Genomic DNA, 21,692 nt, shown 5'->3' with positions numbered 1-21,692 from the left:
TTATCGTCTCAGTTTACCCCTCTTCTCGCTTCCTCCCACCCTTCGTACATGAGCCCTTATCGGTGATGTTTACTTTAACTGCGTCATTCATAACGTTGCACCTAGGCGTTTGCAAATAATCTCGCCAAGGGGATTCACTACATTCTCATCGTGCTCGTATACAATGTTACTGAGAAATCAGTCTGATAACTTCGTGATTTAAAGTAGTTTATCGTTATCAACATCACTGAGAAATAAATAGTTCTATTATAACGTTTTATATATAAGATAATAGAAGATAAACACAATTTTCTAAACGTTTCGATTAAAATGTACTGAGCTTTTATAGTAGAACAGTAAAACGATAGATTTATGATCCGATGCTATCTAGCTGTTACAAGATTGACATAATAATAAAACAAAGTGTCGATGGAAATAGATTTGATTAGTCATCTGTTTATTTCTTATGATTAGAATGAATTATGTTAGGTTATAATCAGCCTTATTTGTAACATCTTTATATTGTTTTATTACACTATCAGAATGTAATATTTTATATATTTTTATAGCTTATTTTTAAATTATTTCAACTATTTTTGATATAAATTTTAATTTTTAAACTCTTAAGAAATGACAGATAATATCAAATTCTCTCTCTCTCTCTCTCTCTCTCTCTCTCTCTCTCTCTCTCTCTCTCCTCTTTCTTTCGTCAACGAAAATTTACTAAAAAATTGTTTATATGTTATCTGTGCTATTTCGTAAAATATACATACATATAGTGCATAATTATTATACAACTGATACCATCAAAACATTTCAAAATACTCATAAACATGATCATAACTCATCGAATCTGTTCATCGATCTTATCAACATTTCTTATCAGCGAGTGTCAAGTACTGTGTGATTATTATTTGTAATTCATCGAGTGAGACTTATATCCGTTGCATCTAAGTGAGCGTCAACCGCGGGGAATTTTCTTTATAAAGCGATGAGATATACTTGCAAACTCATTATTTGCTTAGTCCCGGTAAAGTTCACGTTCGTAAGAGATCAAGCAGAGTTCGATGACAAGCAGCGGAAATCGCGATTTCTTTCTCTCGACTCACCGCGATGACGTCGATGCATCGCAAAAGTATAGACGGTAAAATCCGTCCGGCATTAACGAGTTTATTCGCTCGCATCAAGAATAGGTAGGAATGTGAAGAAGAGAGCTTCTCGCCCTGTTTCACCTGGTAAGTTTATATGAAAGACACACCGTGGGCGGTTCACGAAAAGCCACCTGACGTAGTGCTAGCGTGACGAACTGGTTATGCTCACGAAGCGATACTCAATGTCGCTCTTTGTTTACTGTTTAAACATCTTAATATCGTGCCTAGGTGCTTCATCCTATCAGACTTTCTGTCTGTCTCCACATCTTGTCTTTTTCTATTTCTCTAACGCTATTTCTCTTACTCTTGCAAACAGAAGTTTATACTTTGTGATAGTAATCAGGGTATACTCTCTACCGACGATTACATTATTTGTTATTTATACATAAAATGCACGTAGGTTAAGAATATATCATGTAAATATTGTTTTATTAATCCGGCTATATCAGGTTCGACTACATCAGATCTGATATAACCAAGTTAAAACAGAGAAGCGATGCGAAAGAGTACTGAGGAAGCAATAAAATCTCGTTCTCCATCTACCCACATCCAACAATACGCTACCACCAGTCGCAATGACGTCATTGTCGTGAATGCATTCACCCATCCCACATTCCTCGTGCTTCTCGTTCCTTTTGAGTTCCCCCGTGAGTGATTATCAATATAAAAATGCGGGCCGAATTTTGCACGATAAATCTGGGGGGAAAGTGAGGAGCCGCGTATCGTCAGGAATACCAATCAGCCGGTCGGACTAGATGTTTGCTCCCGATCTGCATAAAGATCGAGGCACGCCGAAAATTATGCCGAAACACACCGGTTACGATGCTCTCGCTGCAGCCTCGCGATCCATCTCGCTCGACTGTCTCGCCCCTTTTCTTTTTATCCATCGAAGGGTGGGTCCATCGAAATCGTTTTCTCGAATAAGAAGTTGGCGCGAAGTTGGCGCCCGAGCTTTGATATTTATATTTTCTCATTGCACAGAAGAAGAGAAAAATTCAATTTTTTTTATATAACTAAATATATCTGTAAATTTCCGTAATGTTTAGATTTATTTAACATGATATTATTTAATAAGAAGGATAAATTTATTCAAGATGTAATTAGCATGCAAATGATCATTTGTATGTAAAAAGATATTTAGCAAGTTTTATATAATGGCGATGACTAAGTTACATAATTGTTTAATACTTTTGCATATTCGACTGTTCGCATTAATGTGCGCATTCATGGGGCGGTACGCGCGAGACAGGTAACTGTAATCGCGAGTATTTGAAGGCGGTACCAAGCGGTTTGAACTCTTTCCTATATCCACCGATATACAATTATCCAACAGCCATAGCATGCCGCCGAAGGCGAACATCTGGAGCTAGCTCTTTGGGTCTATTTGTCACTGAATGGACATTAAGCAACGTCGCAAAAGAGAAGTCGATTTGTAAGCAAGGTGGAAATCATTCTTAGTCGGATAATCGTGCGAGGAAAGAGTAAGTTGCCGCAAAAACATAACGTTCTTCGTAGAAAATACTTTTACACTGCAGAATGCCAATCATCATAAATAACTTTCGTTTCACGATCACATTAATGATTGAAGAGAGAGATAGTGATCGTGACAAAGATAAACAATGTAGATTATTTAAGAACACTTGGTAAAATATCTTTTATTCAAGCAAAGTATTTGTTAATTATCTAATCTAATAGGATCTTGAAAAAAATGATAGGGCCCGAAGCAAAGTCATTAGAATGTATCAGATTGACATTATCGGATTGGAAAGGAACTCGTTGTGGGTGGAAAATTATCCTCTGCTCACTCCAGGAGTACAAAACATTAATTTATCTAGTTGACAAGAATTATTAACGTCTCACATATGTTAGATCTCATCTAAGATCTAGGACAGATTTTACGTAATATAACGGAATGTATCAAGTGCACTTTTTCGACTTCTTAAACTAAACATATTGTGGCATTAATCGAATAGCTAATTGAGTAGCATATAAATCAAGCTATAGCTATAGCTTATATCGAAATTATAAGAGCTATTTTATTAAATCTTTTACCACGTAAAAGTTAGACTTAAGTTATAACTCTGATAGAAATAAGGAGTAATAATTATTGGTCAACAGTGTTTTTATGAATGTTGTTATGAAAAGCCTTTTTGAGATTTTATAAGCTAGTCGTAATAATATTTTATAGTTTTCTGCATTTTAATTCTCTTTTTAATTTAATTTTTTAGATTTTATATAACAAATTTATTAGTTCCTTTTCGTAATTTTTCAAACTGAAAGTGTTGTTTTGCAAATATATATGAGTGTTAGTTGCGGATAAATGTTTGCGTCGTCGTTACAGAATGTGAAAAATGCATTGTGAAGACGTTGAGTTAAAATCCCCGTAAATCATATGCTACATAAAGAAGTGATACTTTTATAACCCACTTGAGGAGACCATCGTCATCAACGTTCGAACGGATTAACTTGATCACCGAAGAATTCATCTACCTGCGGTTTTTGAAAGTCGACACGACCATTCGCTAAATCCTCACGATTGACGCAACCGTCAGGATATTTCTTCAATGGTGTAAATGTACAAGCGACAAGCCTGACGAGAAGTTGCCAGTCGCAAAATGTAAACGCGAATAACCGCAACTGTTACAATATCGGCGCATTGCGTGCCATTTTCGGTAGTAAGCCGCATCGTTTAAGTATCATGTGGCATGCAATGAAAGTGGATTAGCATTACGTGTACATTGTTATCCTGAAAAATGTACGATCGTACATTCGACTTTTCGACGCCTCAGAAATCGAGCCCGACTCAATGGTTCGCTGATTTTACCCTAATCTCTCTTTACGAAGTTCACTTACTCTTTGTATTGCGAATAATCTTAAGATCATCTTCTTTATAAACGTGCATCTTTTTGTGATTCCTATAAAGTCTATATGTGGTTGCATCGAGGATCCAATTGTAAAAAATAGGTAGAATACCAATTAAATAATGCGAACGTTACAAATTTTTTATATCATTCATATAATATTTTTATTCTATGTTTTAAGCAGTAAATCAATTTATTCTGTTATCCAACGTTAGTAAAAACAGAAGACAATATATTTCTGAATCATTTCTTGCATTAAATTTTGTTGCATGTGCTTTCGTTCGTTAAATATACTAATTAATTTGTAATGCGTCGTCTATGAGAAGAAGAACTCAATCCCTGTTGCATTCTCTTCAACTTGAGCGGACACGATAATCAGATTGGAAATTCATGCAAGTGTGTTAGTCACTAGTAGAAGCTAAAAGAACGACGTTGACCTGATTCTGGGGTAAAATTCGTTAAGCGGTAAAAAGTTGTTGATTAGAAAGCGGCATCTTATAGGGCCAATTCCGAGTTCGACCGGCGAGCTCTCGTTTCGATACGGGGAAGAGTCTCAGTTCCGCGGGAGACCAACCGCAAAAGAAGACAAGACCGGACGACTACCTTAGTCCAAGGACCAAGGACACGGCGGAGCATGGCGTAGACGGCCACCCATACTGATCCATCCGTGGTCCGGGGTTATGTTCCCACGTACGGCGCCCCGGGCAGTGGGTTCTGGCAAAACTTCCAGAGACCCAAATTAAAGCCATTGGCTGCCTCCTACGAACTGTTCGTGGCCAGTCCATCGATGGTGCATAATTAAAGGAACATCATGTAATTGGAAGCTTTGCCTTTGTTCGCTATTCTTCTGCTGCCATTACGCTCCATTACGCGCCTTGCTCCGAATTACGCGCATTCGCGGTGCATGAGACCGTGCGTTTCAGCAATATGTGCAAGTTAAAATTAAATTAATGATCAAGATGAATTAAAACTTGCACGACATGAGATACATCGGCAAAATGACGAATCTATTTAAAGGCTTGTATAAACTTACAAACGCTCTCTGATCTTGCCGTTCCTTTGTCAAGTACAAGTCCGATTCGTGGCTGTATAAGGTAGATGCGGTCATCGGGTGTTCCAACGATTAAAAAAAAGCACGAGGACATTCTACAAATCATAAAATATGAAATATATCGTCAGGAGACCATTGAGTTAGGAATCTATTTGGTTGCGGACCGCTGGAAGACTCATGGAAGAATTTGTGTTCGTTTGAGAGGGTTAGTACTGGCCGAAGCAGCAGAAAACGACAAGCGATCGCGGCTAGAAAAGGATCACCTACTAATATTTTTATTGGCCGTAAAAATCGCGCTGTAACCGAACATCGAATGCGCCATGAAATGGGATTGAAAATGGGGATATTCTCAATCGTTATCCGTGACAAAGAAGATCGCCCCGAAGTCGATAATCCCCTTATCAGCGAGACGTAAGAATCAAGGTTGCAGGCTGGTAGAGTGTCGACTAGTCATCCATTATACTGTTTCTTATTATTTCGAAGATATGTCGAATTTATAATCGATTGCATTTTAATTGGAGCATGAAAATAATTTTGATGCTCCAAAAATCTTGAGATTAAGACAGAATCTTGATAGATTTCTTTACAGTGATGCGAAGAAATTATTAATGTATTATTTAAGCAAAGGATAAAATTTCGCATAATCTTTAATGCATAAACCTATATTTTAATTGAAATAAACGAGTTTATATGTAAGTAATATGGTTAAACATTTTATTGATCAATTTATCTTAACGCTACTTAGATTCAACGCTGACATTTAATCGCCGAGCTAAACATACGTGATGGAACTGATGACTTGACGTTGGCATATTTGACTACATATATGTATATTACGCGTTGTATACATGCCGTCAACGCCAGTCGTTGAGCAACCGAGCACATTGAATCCGTATTAGTATGTAAATTATGCAGATTCATGAGACTGCATTAATCTTCGATGCATTCCTCGGGGGATTTGTCCTACTTTATTTGTTTTTGTTACACTTATATAAGAAAATAAAATTTTGCTTCCTTATTCACTTCAACTTATATTTTACAGTTAGATTTTAGATTTATATGTAAAGTAATATTTAAATGTACTTATATAATAAGGTTTTGATTTTAATTAATATTTGTATACAAATTTTTCATGAAATATTAGTTTTATAAAAAAAAATACAAGTAATCACATTTTATATTTAGTGTGTTTCTAAATCGAGATATACTTTTAACAAGAAAATCAATAATGAATATATATAATCATATTACAAAACATAAATGAAGTAAAAATTCTTTAAAAATTTGTGTTTATACTTTGAAAGGAATTCTAATTTATAAAAAACAGTAAAAGAAATTCTAATTTACAAAAAAATCTCGGGCATACTTTCCGTAAAGTCTACAACAATGCGGCGGATAATGCAACGAGATGAACGCAATACGTACTTACTTAGTGATCACTTTTCGTGGAAGTGAGTCGGCAAGAACTATCGGCTTGCAACTCTGCGGCACGAGGAAACGATCGCCCATAAAAGTTCTAGGTAACGCGGACCTTTCCCACGATTTAGGTGCTTGAACTGGCTTCGCGTCCCCGTCGCGGGGAAGAGTTATATACATTGTACGACCTCCCAACGCTGGTCCGCGATCTTCTTTTATGAAATTTTAAATCATTCGATTCGGGAATCGCGCACTATTTATTACCCATTCGAATGTGTGACGTGTCCTATGGAAGATCGCGCCCAAGTCGGGCAACTCCGCCTGCACAAACCAATGTAAAATATCCCTGACAGGACGCAGCGAGACATTTACACGCATTCAATGCAATTTATTATGTTATCACGAAATCCAATTTATATATCTCGCACAATGATATTACAAAAATTTGATTAAAAGTAAATTTTGCAATTATATATCCTCTCAGTATACATTTATCTTTTTTTTGTAAATGGGTGATTGATTGTTGATTTGTTAAACGTTAGTACACTATATAGAATCGGCAACACACTTTGTTTTAATTTTCTGACTTTTCAAAATCATTATACTTGAATTATGATGCTTCTATATTTAAATTTATTTTTTATTTTTTAAACAATATTGCAAATAAATTGCAACTTAAAATTTGAAAGATCTAAGAACACAGAAATCTTCATTATCGGTTAAGTATCTTCTGACAGTTGCTGCAGTTGTCACGGTGGAGACTCTTTCTTGTATGAACTTTATTTTATATATCGAAAATTAAAAAAAAATTAAATACACTTATTTGTTACAAATTTTTTTTCCACTAAAATACAATTGTATCGAATAGAAAATATTTTAAAAAAATTATAAAATTTTATTTTATATAAAAATTAAATTTTGTTGCCTTTGACTATATTTAATTTTATATAAGTAAGAACAAAATGGAGGTATATAATAAATTAAAATTAAATTAAAATTAAATTTAAATTAAATTAAACAAACTTAACTTGAATTAAATTAAATACATCGATACGATTGTAAAAATTTTATTAAAAAATAATTAAATTAAATACGTGCAATATATGGCGCCTGGTAAATGCAACCGGATTCTCAGGACTGTTTTCTAGAAAACAAGTTGAAGGAGTAATTTAGAGAATAACATGTCATAAAAAATTGAAGGAGTAATTTAGAGAATAACATCATAAAAAATTAATTACATTTTATGTAGCTGCAAACAATTGTATCTATATGTAAATTTTACACATACATTGTATAATTTAAAAATACATTTTCTTATAAAAAAATGATTGAAAAATTGATAATTCAAAAAAAAATTATAAATAATTTATCTTCATATTATTCTTAATCATTCTCAACAATACATTATAATAATAATCGGTCATAATAATTTTATATTATTTGTGTTTATTTAAGTTTCTTCAATTTCAACGATCTTTCCACGGTAATAAATGTGCACGAAGGTAGCCATCAGTTCTAAAATTTCTCACCGGTTACTATAAATCTGGTCGATTGTGTCGGGCGTCTTGGGAAAGTATGCCTTATCTATGTTCTTATTTGGTGTCCGGTGTGTGCTTCGAATGCAAAGCCGCCGCCGCCGTCGAGTTATCGTCGCATAAGCATCTCCCACGAGGCGGTTTGTTTTATACGCAATTACTTGATGACTCATTTCTATAATTGGGGTATATTTTTCCGAAATTTATTGACGACGGGACCTAGCAGCCAGTGAGATTAGCATAAACCGAGGATGACTTACTCGGTCTGTCCACCAGCGACATTTTAACGAGCGTAAACTTGCTCGGCTTTATTTATCATCCGTGTTATCAGTCTTTTCTACCTCGCATTTTGCTCTGCGCTCCCATAAGCCTTTGTAACCAGAAGAAAACGCGGCGGTGCCTCCGTTTGACATTTGATCGCGCTTTTAACTGACCGAGGAGTTTATATCATAATCTTTCATTTATATGTAGTGATCCAAGATCATAACGTATAATTTACAAATTGTATTAAATTTCTTTAAAAACATAAAAATTAAAATAGGATAATATTGCCATATATAAAACTTCTCTTTAAGTTTATAAATTTCTAAGTTGCTACAGTTGAAAAGTTATGGAGCTGCAGCAGTAATAATATATTTCTGAAATTAATCTTTTGTAATCATTCAGACGGACATTAGCAATCCATTAGCGATGATAGGCTGAGTATGGCGGATATTTACTAGAAAAAAATAAATTGAATAAGGGAAGAACTTGATCTCTTCCATTCGAAGAGATTTCAACTGTGGGAGTTTCAAGTCATTCGTAACAGCGACTGGTACTTAAGCACGGCACCTTTTCCTTTAGCAGAAGTGCTCATCGAATCTGGAGAGATAAATATTCATGTCTCGGGATCGTTTTCCGTTCGTCTTTTGCGGGGCGTGCATTAGCAAATGGTCAATCTAGTCTCAGGTCGGTCGATATAAACGGAGTATGAGTACCCAAATGCGTACAAGGTCGTTATCTTAACGCGGCACTACTAAAAACGGGAAGAAGCGGCAAGAGAGGCAAGGGAGACGGTGAGGAGAGGATGAAAAAAGAAGAAAAGAGAGAGGCAAATAAGAGGAGCGGAGGTTGGAGAGAAGAGGACTTGGGATTGAGTTGTCCCAAGGTGCCGGATGAATCCTCCGTGAGCTCCTCGGGTAGGTTAGGTATGTTAACAAGTTAGGCGATACTAAGATAAGAATCCTTTGCGATCCTTTGTGGCCTCCACATGGTAACGCGACACCAGAACAACTCAGACCAAAACCAGACCGCCGCGTCGGCTACTCTCCGGCTTCGCCCTCTTCCATCTTCGTTTCTTCTTCACCTTGCTGCCGCTTTCGCCTTTCTCTGTTACCTCCGACAACTCTCAAAGAGCAGAACGATGTAGGAGCTCAATGAACACGACGCTGGTAGCCGTAGGCAAGCGCCATTCCTCTCATTCATCCCAACAAGATCGCGATCTGACCTCCACTTTTTCGCCACACTGCTTTCTCACGTCGAAATTTTATCTTTCCTTTGATTACCACCACGTAAGCGTAATATCATTATTATGGTAATACGAGGTAAACTCTTTCGGTGATAATAATTATTGCACTTGATTTTTGCTATCGTTACTTAATTAAAAATATCTTGCTTTTGCTTCTGTTGCGTAATCAACAAGATTTTTGTTGGGTATCTAATTCTTCTACATGTCATCTTTTCTATATTAATTCCGATTAATTTTTGCATATTAGCCATATTTGTTGATTATTAGTTGATTTTCACGGATTTGCAATTGGAATTTGCGTAAGCACTTAAGTATTGAGTGTTTGACATGTCATGAAATTTCTTTGTTAATGGCACGTGTATTTACATGCAGAACTTATGCATTAAGTGCGTTAAGAACATAATGATTATAAATTTGTAAAGCTTTTCAAATTTTTTTGTTTACTATAAATCATGTTAACGTATTTTTTAATTCTTTACGATTGTTAAATCACTCTTAATTGAGATATATAAGAAATACAGAAAATACACATGTCATGCTTAATACGTAAATTTATAAATGTTGTATTAATAAAATAATAACTAAATATAATTATGCTTAGTTGAAATAATAAGAATCTTGATTGATTGTACGTTTATATAATACATAAATTAAGTGAGCCGATAAACAAATAATTTTTACCAATTATTCTTTATTTTGTTGCGTATGCTCTAAAATATAATCCAAGAAAATCAATTTTTCATTTCTTGTTAAAATTGACAAACCATTAATTTCCGTGTTGGCGGCACTTCCTTTGAAATTGAATGTTACAAAGTAATAAAGGAAAAAGGAAAACATGGTTTCAAAAACTTGTGAACTGAAGAATATATCGTACAAATCAGGTTTACGAGCCTTGTTGTGGAAGTGTGATCTTTCATTGAATCGTTGAGCGTGAACATAGGGCGTTACCAACAAAAAAATATCAACGTATGTCAGAATGTTTCTCTATTAGCTTTGAGTAGAACCCCCGTGGTGGTGAACCTCGTATCCTTTTCTAAGGTGGTCAAAACTGCGGGAGTCTTGGCCATCTTAGAGAGCTTTATAGGTCGCCGCATTCTAAAGCTAACAACATTGTGATTTTTATTAATTTTTCTTTTTTTCTCTCTTTCTTTAACAGTCAAACGTTAAATTTAATTGTATCAGTTAAAATATTAGGTGTTGGAATTAATTCGTAGCGTTTTACAAGTGATGGGAAGTACTTTCATTAATGTATTTTTTAATGCTCATGTGAAATAAATAACATTCTTTCATTAAAAAACGCTACGAATTAATTCCAACACCTAATAGTTTTTATGAAATACTATAATATAATAATACTAAATAAAAAAATAAAAATTTTGTTTACTGTCTTTATGTTTATTTCTAACAGCACGTTTCGTCGAGAGCATGGAAAGAGGGGTGGGAAACTAAAGAAGACACCTACCTTCATAGGGAAACGACATAACTTCACGTCGCGCCCTAAACGTCCCCACCCCTGAGAGATCGTGAAGGACTTTTGAAGTTAAATCGGATCGAGATTATATGGCTCGATATCGTTCATGATGGAACGCAGCCTATTCTTTGGGGATTAACTGATTTTGACAGCCGCCATAGTTATCGTGCTTTTATACATACCGCTCTGTCATTGTCACTATTTTGTCAGGTATATTTCTCTATTGATATCAAAATAGCACTTCGTAGTTTGTTTGCAACTAGCGCGACTAATTAATTTTTTATTACAAAAATCAATTTAATATTTTCTTTTTTTTTAATAAAAAATGCAAACATTGTATTGTAATCAAATAATTATCGATTTTAATTAAAAAAAATATTAACAAACTAAGGATAAAATATTAAAAACTGAAGGTTAAATATTGTAATTGCTTACTTAAAAAAAGCTATGTAAGAAAGAAGAATGCAAGATAAAAAGCAGAGCGAGGAAGAAAGGAAGATGAAAAAGGAAAGAGATCAATCAGGGTGCTGTTGCATCCCTCTTCTCCTCCCCCACAAAAGAAGTCTAGTTCTGTTTCTTGCGTGCTCGTGTGCATCCGTGTCCGATCATGTTTCACGAGATTTTAGTATGTGTCCCTCGCGGGCCCGACAACTCAATAGCCACACACAACACCGAGGAACAAGACGCTCTCGGATTCATCGTGTTTGGTCCCGATGCTGAGTCCCTGGGGCTACTCAGGTAGGCCCCAACTAAATGACGAGGATAGCCTCCAATGTCCGTTCCTTTTTTCTCTTTCTATCTCTCTCTAAAACATGGCTTTTTCGTCTCACCTGAGAGTTAGAATCTTCTGTCGGACACCCCCTAGTCTCACTGGCAGTCGACATTCTCACGCTAATTGGCCGGCAGTGCCCTCCCTGTAATTTCATTAAGGGGGTCTCGTGCCCACAGTGAGTTTAAGGCCCCGCCAACGCGCCTGCCTCCCCTTCGTCTCTCTCTTTTTCCTTTCCACTAGATCAAATATTTACCAGGTTTGATGGCTTTACAGAGTCCAACAGAGTCGTGAACCGAAGAATTGGAAGCCGGTATATATCTTGAAGAGACTCTTCATATACTGCCGATCTGTCTAAGTTAGGTAACCAATCCATCGTTTAATTTCCTTTAGTTGCATTTATTTTTATCTATGTCGATCAATAAGTAAAACTTCCTACCTTATTGTATTAAATAACAGAATCCAACGAAAAAGATAAAAATAATGCGGATTCAATCATTAATCAGGTTCACACAATGTCTCATCAACCGAAAAAAAGGTGCACTCTTTGCTTTGGCGCCTTACATCACCTCTTAGGTAAATAATACTGTGACAATGGAATCGGATTTCACAGAGATTCTCCTTACTTTGTAATCTGTTTGGGAGTTCGACTCCACGTGAGGTCCTGAATGCCACAAAAGCGCCAACAGCGAAACCTATTCGAGTAATCTACCAATTGTGTTGAGGTTCCTACCTTTATTTGTCACCCTATCTTCTTTTTTTTGCTTATTTTTTGTTACGCATATTTTACTTTTACAACAATTTGTCGTCAAAATTATAATCCGTTCACAATTTTCCTTTGAAAACATTATTTTAATAAAGTGATATATTTAATCTATACTATTCATTTCATCTTTAATAAAATAACGCTGTTTAAGATTTACTAATTATTTACTATTTATATCTTTGTATTTGTTCCATTGTATGTATTTAGCTAAAAGATTTTAATTAATACGTACTACTATTAAATAGTTTTTCTGAGCCATTATTAATATGTAACATTCTTTTTTATAAAAATAGCATCATACTTTCTGCTAATATGATATTCTGCTGATATTTTCTGCTGATTTCTTTATTTATTACAGAAAAGTCGCCAATACTAACATAGGTCTCCTTAAAAAACACCTTATTTTTCGGAAATGTTGCACTTTTAATACTGATAAAAAATATGATCTCTTTAGATGATTAAGGAAGTAAAAATATAAAATTTATATTTGCGGCTTGTTTTTATATGACATTAGTTAAAAACGAATTCTAGAAATGCTAAAATATAATTTTTACGATTTTCTTTTATAAATTGCATAGTTTAAATAATGATGGCTATATTATTGATAATATTAGATCTTTTTGAATGTCTGTAGTTTCCTAATCTGATTTATATTTTTTTCTCTCTTATTTTTTTCATAGTTTTAAAGATAATCTGTAAAAGGAAAAGAAGAGAAATATAAATGCATTACTGCTTACTTATGTTAGTTTTAGAGCCCATTTATCAGATATTTATTTTTGCTTGTCTTATGAAAAAGTTAATTATTACAAAATGTAAATAATGCTAATTAATTTAACATATTATTGATAAATTTTCTTATAACATTATTTGAATTGCTGAACTTATTAGTTTTCGTGTAAAGCTCGAATGGATCTTCATCTTGGATCGTGTGAACAAACGATGTGAATGTTGGTCGCCACGAAAGGTCTCGCGAATGGGCGATATACGACTTCCTATCGACTTGACTTTGCCAACAGCCAGCGTCATCGCCAAGCTCACGAACCTCTTTACGATTTCCCAAGAGAAGAACCACCAGCAAGGTCTCATGGGCGGTCGTTTCGAATGCCTCTTGGTGAACAATGTGCCAGGGTGTGCATACAATTAACCGGCGCGTTGTCGACTTTGCACGTCCTGTGTAATTGCATCGCGTTTTGCTACGTTGTATGAGCCTCCTCCACGTTTCTTTTTCACGGTCTATGTGGCCCAAACGTGCCTGAGCATACGATCTGCTTGCTAGCGGAATCGCGAGTGACCATATTCTCACCCCGACAACTGACGAACATGTATGGATAAGAACTCTTCGCTTAATCGTTGCGTTTCCTCTTTCAAGTGACAGGGTCATAATGTTTAATAAGTAACGTATTTTGTATTATGCATACTGCATAAATTATTACATTGTGTCATTAATATATAATATATAAAATGAAAAAAAGTGAATATGTTATTTAAATTAAATAAAAATGTATATTTTTTAAAGTATATGATTAGATATTTTCAATCTCTTAATTTCAGATAGAATATTTACACAGATATATTTAAAATTATTTTACATTAATAATCTTGATTATTTTAATTTTATTTGTGTTAGATATAAAAATGAAACGTAAATCCATTCATATTATACGAATATCTTCTTTTTACTTTATTATATACATTGGCGATCCTCAATCTTATAAAAATCATCGCATTAGGATACTTGTAAAAACATTTATTAACGATAAATCTATTATGAGAACCTGAGATACCGAATTATTTTGATGATACAGAAGAAATCTTTTGGGGTATTAATTTCGTTCCATGTAATTTTATAAGTGGTTGGCGCCAGTGGACTGAAGCTTCTCAAATGACTGGTCGGCGTTTTTTTTTTTTCAGATTGTCGGCACGTTAAAAATCGGGTACTGTTGTAGATCTCGTAGATCTCGGGAGAAGCATCCATAACTGACGAACCGTGAAATCACAATTTGCTCGCAGATTATGTTCGCTGATCGTCGAAGTTTGAGAAGCGTGAAACCGAGAGGGTGGAGCGTGACGCCACTTGATGCCGCTACTCAAGTAGCACGTGTATTTTCACACTATTGAGCTTGTTGTAAGTTAAAATATCTAAGAGGTAAATATCTATCCAATTAAAAAGGATACAGGTGAACATATGCAAGTGAATATTGTAATTTGATAATTAATGTGATATATTACTATTACTGAATAAAACCGAAATTCTGATAATGTTTCAGTTATATAATTTGTTTATATAGATATATGCATATAAATAATTATTATTACAATCAAGATGTATATAATATTCATGAACCTTAAACGTATGACATGGTACATTTTATCTCATATGAAACATTTATTGTAAAAAAATAATCTACTTTAGTTTGTTTAGCATTGTTTTTGGATTATTTACATTAATCCTGATGTGAAATGATTTAAAGAATTTTTAAGACAGATCGCTTCACACATCGCTGATCATTGTTGGTGTCTCAAATTTATCATCACTTGTTAATCTTTAAATGCTCGGTGGTTTCAATACAATAATAGTCGACCCTCTTATGGACTAACGAGAAACGAGATCTTCTCGCCACCCAAACACTACTATCGACTAAACTATTGCATGTTGCATCTATTATTGTCGCGTATAGAATCGATCATTGCTGCTTAATTTTTATCAAAGTTATCCCCGCACGATTCAGTTTACTTACAATTTTATTTTAATTGACATTTAAGCAAAATAAATAATAAAATATAATTAAAAATGGTAACAAATTTGCCAATTTTTAGTACATGTATAATAATTTTTATTAAAATCATTATATTACAGTTTATTAGAAAGATTAGGGGAGAACGGAAAAGAGAAATAAAATTTTAAAAATTAATATTTTATGTTTTAAAATCCTTAAATTTTTTATATTGATTACTAATGTTCACATATAATTTTAGAGTATCAATGTCTTTCCAGTATAAAATATTAAATTAATTATTGCTATGTCTGCAAACTTAATACGTTAAAAGGGTATATAAATAGACTTGTATGATAAAAAAATATTTAAAAGATAAGAAACTGAATACAAGAAGTAACGTTACAATTTTCGAAATTATATAATTTTTTCAGAAAAAATGACAATAATTGGTCTTTAGTTAGTGTCAAAATTTCGAATGCATAACACGTTTGAATCTAGATAATATGGAAAGAAAGAAAAGACTTTAATCTTTTCTACTGGGCCGCTTTATACTTTACTACTCAGACCGCTAATATATTATCGCCGTAACTGTAATATATTTGACGTGAGTGTCGGGAAAATTAAAGCAATTCTTCTGCTGGTACCGCCGGTGGTCCAAGATCGCGAGCCGAAAGCAGGTCTCTCTCATGGTAATCGGAGATGCTTGGATACAAATATGTGCGCATTAATAGAGAGCGGCTCCACAAGGAACAGGTCTCAGGTCAGTTGAGAAAAAAGTATCAATTCGCGCGGATCTAGTCTTTTTCGCAAGTACGAGACGAATTAAAATTTGACTTAGATCAGACAGATAGTTTTGATCTAAACAAACGTTAAATTTGTATTTAAAAATTATGTATTACAGATTTATTAAAATGTACAAAACAACTCAAAGAGCTTCATATTATATTAAGTAAATCTTTTCGATGTAAGCCTGCAGAGGATAATTTTGAATAGATATGTCAATGAAGAGCTATTTATTTCTTTACAATCGGCGAATATCTGATACAGACAGTTAACCGTCTTCGCTATTCATTCTTCTTTTTTTTGAAGATATTCCCACTCCTTGAAGGGGACACTCATCGGTACAACGTAAATCTCTCCGACATGGCTTCTCAAAGTAAGGAGTGGGAGGATTGGAAAAAAGGGATGAGAGAGAGGTACAAGACGGGATAGGATAGAAGAGGACTTAAGACCCCCCATGGTAAAACCTCGCACTTTCCCACATTTGGGTGATCTCGTTTTATCCTGCCGACGAAGTTCCTTTTCACCTATGCATATTTTGTACTGTTTGGAAACGGATTTTTGGAAGATAAAACTATCAAGAATGTCCAAAAACTAAGGTCAAAGAAAATTTAAATATATACAGAGTGCAAGTTTAAATTTATTTTACAATATCTCTTTTTCATTATTTTCTGTGTGTTAATTATGTAATAGAAAAATGAAGAAAAGTTATTAACAGAAGAAAGAAACTGAAATTGATGTTCATATCAATAACTCCAAAGTTTTTAACATAATCATATGATGATTTAAGTATAATACATGTATGACTCAGTCTCAATCAGGCCTCACGAATCTGCGTATACCTGTATACCTGTCCGAAATAGCTTCCCTCTTTCGACCGGATGTAATGTGATTTTTTGGAATTCCTGTCGGTCATTTCACGAATGTTAACATCTGATGGTTGACCGTCGACAAGATTAAAAATTAGATCGATTTATAACTCAGAAAAAAAAATGTTTGAAGATATTAGATAAGTGATATATAGTTATCTTTCTTACTGTTTTTCACCTTGAAAAGTTTTCGAGTGTTACTTTACTATTTTTAAAAAACTTATTTTCTGCAGTGACCTTTCCTTCAATTGTGACAGTTAAGTAGTGTGAACCTTACAATTTTTTTTCCATGTGCTATTCTGCCATTCTTTCAGTGTTATAATAATTCATTCTTTATGTATCATTGTATCTTTTTCTAAAAGAAGAATAAATAGAAGTTCAAAATCATATTTTAAAGAAAAAGTAATTTAATATTTCTTTTTTAAAATATAATTTATTGGATGTGATAAACTTAAAAGAACATAAATAAGACGCTAACGGAAATTATAATTTATAATGGGTAAGAATGGAAATATTAAATATTTTTAAAATCAATTCTTATGCAAATGAGATTTGTGATCCGTTTTTGATAAATCGTATTCATGATGATGAATGTACAAAAGTCTACAAATTATATCTTATATGATTACTATACTACTTCGCGAATAATTAATTTAATATAAAAATATAAAATGATAACAATGTAAAAATACTAAAATGCCAAAATAGATGCAGACACATATTTTTGTCTTTATAATATTATAAAAAGTTATAATAAAAAATTAACATTTTTTAACAGAATATAAAATCTTTGCATTATTTGCTTATGTGGCTTGTTATAAATTCATATTTATCATTTCCATAATTTTGTGCTTTTCATAATTTTCAAGCCGTTATCGCAGAGAATCAAATCCAGCTTGGGAAAGAACGTTCTAATCAGTGAAGAATCGACATAGTTGCACGTGTGCATCCGAGGGAACGGCAGTAAGGGTGTCGCCGTTCGAAAAATGAGAATGCATTACCTCGACGCCTTCTCTCAGAGTTCTCGACGAGATCGACGTTGGTGGCTCTGCGGATAGCACCGGAGTCTGGATCTGGACGCTATTACCAAGGCAGAAGCGACCAAGAGAGCATCCCACAAGCTCGATGGGGAAGAAGGCTCCTCTTCTCGCTCTCGGCAAGGCATTCCAAAACAAAGAACCGCGATGCTGGTTCAACGGTGGACAATATGTAAATCAGTGGCTGGCCGTGGTCACGATGTCGCGACCTCGTCGTCCCGCTTCGAGCTACCTTTTCAATCCTTCGCCACCGCTGCCACTACCAGTTCGACTCTGCTTCCCCTAAGAGTCTAGAAGATGTGTAACCACGCGTAATGGTCGCTGAAAGTTTCATTTGTAAAAAACATTATGGAAATAATTGAGAGTAAGAGCAGGGGTTTTATAATACTTTTAATATAATATTATTCAAATATAACGTTAAGATCATATTTACTCTATTTAAATATAAATATCTAACAAATATTTAAAATGTTAACCTATAAAAATGAGAACTTAATAAATTTAAATTTATTATACATATAAGTTTATATAATGTTTTATGTTTTAAAAAATGTATCCTAAAATTGCACTTTATTTAAAATTATATTTTTAGCGAATTATATATTTTTATATGCTTTTTTTAAGAGACTGGATGATATGCATTTGACAAAACATTATTATAATGCATTATTATGTTGCATGATAAGTCATTCTCTCGTAATGCACAACTTTTAAAAGCAACCAGTTCAGTCAATTTGTTCAGTCAATTTTGGTGCATCGTCTGAATTGAAACCTCCTCCATGCGGATATGGCTGATGACGCATGCACCGGTTAGGATGGCTTTAGTTCCCATGCATTTCGCGAGAACGATCGACAATTTACCACGACTCCACGGCCAACTTCTTGATCGTTCCTATCTACGGCAATTAGCTGTTAAAAGTGTTCGTGTGTTTCACCGGTTATCGCTGTCCCACCCACATGCTCGAATCCACACGTTATCTCGCGACAAAATGCATCTCGTTCGACCGGAACAACTTGCCGAAAACGATGGCCCCGAGCTGCCGCGGTAAAAACGCCGTCCGTGTACAAGGCGATATCGATGTTGCGAAAGAGTGGTATTTCCATAATGTCATTCGTCCCTCTTCATTCGACTTAACAGTCCTTCTTTTTCTTTTCTTCCGACCGATATCTGCGTTGTGTTCACTCTTCTAGGAAGCGGTCTCACAGTTCCCATGAACGGTACCTCTTTTCTCTGAAGCCATCTTACCATTGACCGAGAGAAAACGCGTTGCAATCGCTAACACGAGAATTATAATTTGTGTTTTTATGCTTCTAATATGTATTTCCTATTTTGTAATATAATACCAAGAGAAGATGCTTTTCTTTACTTTTTTAAGTATCTTTTCTGTATAGATAATAATACATACTTGCTCGCATCCATGAATATTTTTGTACGAAATAATATCCACCTTTTTAAATATTCTGTGCTCGCACTTATACTTAATTATATTTTAGCAAAATCTGTTTTCAGCGAAAAAAGGATAGAAACAATTACATGCAAATTTATTGATTGAGGAAAATAATATTCATTATTTATCAATGTCAAATTTTATCTGCTCAGATATGTAAGAGAAAAATTACAGACAAACATGCGAAACGTAATGTGAGTATATTTTAAAAACGAATAGTTTTTAAGCAATTGTTGTCATTAATATGTATTTAGCTGTGATGAGATACGTGCACGCGTTTTGATGACGAAATAAGAATAGACTCTTTGTACTAGCCTGTCGGCTAACAAGGCAAAATTAGTTGTGAAATAAATCTAGACTGTTTTAGAACGTAGTACCCATGTTAAGAGGGCGGGGGATGGAACCTATTAGCACAGCACCGCCCCTCAATCAGCAACAGTTAAGGATGACAGTATATACCTCGTTTTTCTCAGGTTATTTTGATTAGTGACTACAAAATTCAATTTCCTTACATTTTCGCTGTTATCGAAGGAAAACAATTAATAATGTATGGAGTATAATTACTTTATAAAAAGAATATTGTATACAAAAATGTAAAAGTATATACGAAAACTATATTATCGATTTTATATTTTTTTCTTATGAATGAAATAATTTCTATATAAATAATTTCTGTATATAATAATGAATGAAATACTCGAGTGACATTTTGTTGGCATAGTCGAGTGTCTGTTTCTAACAATGCCGCGGTAAGCTGCGAGAACTACTCAACTTTTGGAGTCTTTTGTCTCGACATTATTGAAAGTTGTCTTGAGGGCCACTAGGAATATAGTGGGAGGACGCCCTCAGGGTATTCGAGAATGGCGACGAGGCGAGGACGAAGAAGGACAAGGCGAGTTACATAGCGAGTGAAGAAGAAGAATGAATGGTGAGTGGCGAAGACTCCCTGTAGCTGTCCATGCGGGCGCACTATCCTAATTACAACGAGGTCTGGTATACTTTTTTTTTTCAAGTTGAAAGGAGCCGAAGTATTTGCCCGAGGCAATGGCGGGGGCTAGATTCCGGACCACTCTCAGGACTCATTTGGAGCGAAGTGCAAAAGGATCACCGTCGGCACATCGCCGCCGTTGATGGAACAACTGAGAAACATCAAAGAATACTAGTAGGAGAAACGAAGAAGAGATGAAGCATGTTTCGTAGTATGAAAAAAACATCGCAGTTTTCCCAGCCATTCATAGCGTTGACCGATCTTTTCGGCCTCTTCTCACGTCTCATTCATATCTTACCCTATAAGATTCGATCGTCGATCCCTACCTGCGCCACCGGCGAAGACACTGGCGCACCATTCTTCTTTGACGCTCTCTCCGACGGTATGTATGCGCCAGACTTTTCGAATTCCATTGCAGGAGACTCATCGACTGCTATCAATATTTTATTCGTTTAGTATAACAAATATATTTTGTAGTCGGTATCATCTGATGCAATTATTACAGCGTATTATTTATTATATTGTACAATTATTATAGTGTTGATTGATATTATTGCATTAAATATAATGTACATTTTGATGATTAATTTATGTTATTATTAACATATTATTTTAGATTAATTATTTTAACATGCATTTATATTTATAAATAGCAATATAGTATATTATCATATGCATACGCAGTTTAAAAATATTTTCCAAAAAGGAATTTATAGTAAAAAATTTTAGCTAAGTATTGTATTATTACAAATTGAAGAATATCGTTCTTTTTTTTTCTACACCAAGCAATTATCCCAACTCCTGAAATAAAATTCTAGAATCGCCCTTCGGCTGTCAAACGCAACGTAGATGGGCTAACGATCTTAATGGCTAGGCAAAACATTGACACCTTGGCGGCGCTCGGGAGACCACCTGGATGAGGATACCAAGGGAAGGCGGGTAGGGATAGTTAAACACAGAATCAGCACGAGAGAAGTGGAAATCCTTATGAGAAAGTAAGTTGGACGAACGATGACAATGAGCTAACAGCGTGCGCAAACACGGCGGCTTGGGACAGAGCCGTACCTGGGCCGATGATCATGTACTTACGCGTTTCCTCTCAAACACCGACGACGTCAACAGCTCCGGAGACACGGCATCGAACACTGATCATGGGAAAAGGCAAATCCCGTTTGGTCAGGTTGAAATATTCGAACCGAATACTCGAGTAACACGTGCCAATGATCGAAGAATTGCTTTGCTAATACACTTATTAAAAAGCAAATAATGAAATATGTAGAGATAACATAGCTAGAAAATTGTTAGGATTAGGATTTATTACATGTCAAATTATTAATTTTGATTTAT

General features: G+C 34.6%; 1 protein-coding gene and 1 long non-coding RNA gene across 7 annotated transcripts in view; both read left to right on the top strand.

The window, feature by feature from the left end:
* LOC105154884 (uncharacterized) overlaps positions 1-21,692 on the top strand; it is a 346,927-nt gene that overhangs the window by 145,996 nt on the left and 179,239 nt on the right. The gene's annotated exons all lie outside the window — the stretch shown is intronic.
* LOC105154877 (uncharacterized) lies at positions 742-21,675 on the top strand. Its single transcript, XR_847253.2, has 7 exons — positions 742-1,214; positions 10,909-11,181; positions 14,418-15,983; positions 16,313-16,463; positions 17,742-20,285; positions 20,371-20,727; positions 21,164-21,675. It is a non-coding gene; the product is annotated as an uncharacterized LOC105154877 (long non-coding RNA).

This window comes from Acromyrmex echinatior, chromosome 1 (assembly GCF_024713525.1).
Source record: "Acromyrmex echinatior isolate Ae372 chromosome 1, ASM2471352v2, whole genome shotgun sequence".
Lineage (NCBI taxonomy): Eukaryota > Metazoa > Arthropoda > Insecta > Hymenoptera > Formicidae > Acromyrmex > Acromyrmex echinatior.
Note: the sequence above shows the minus strand (reverse complement) of the source record. Positions and strands in the feature narration are given on the sequence as shown.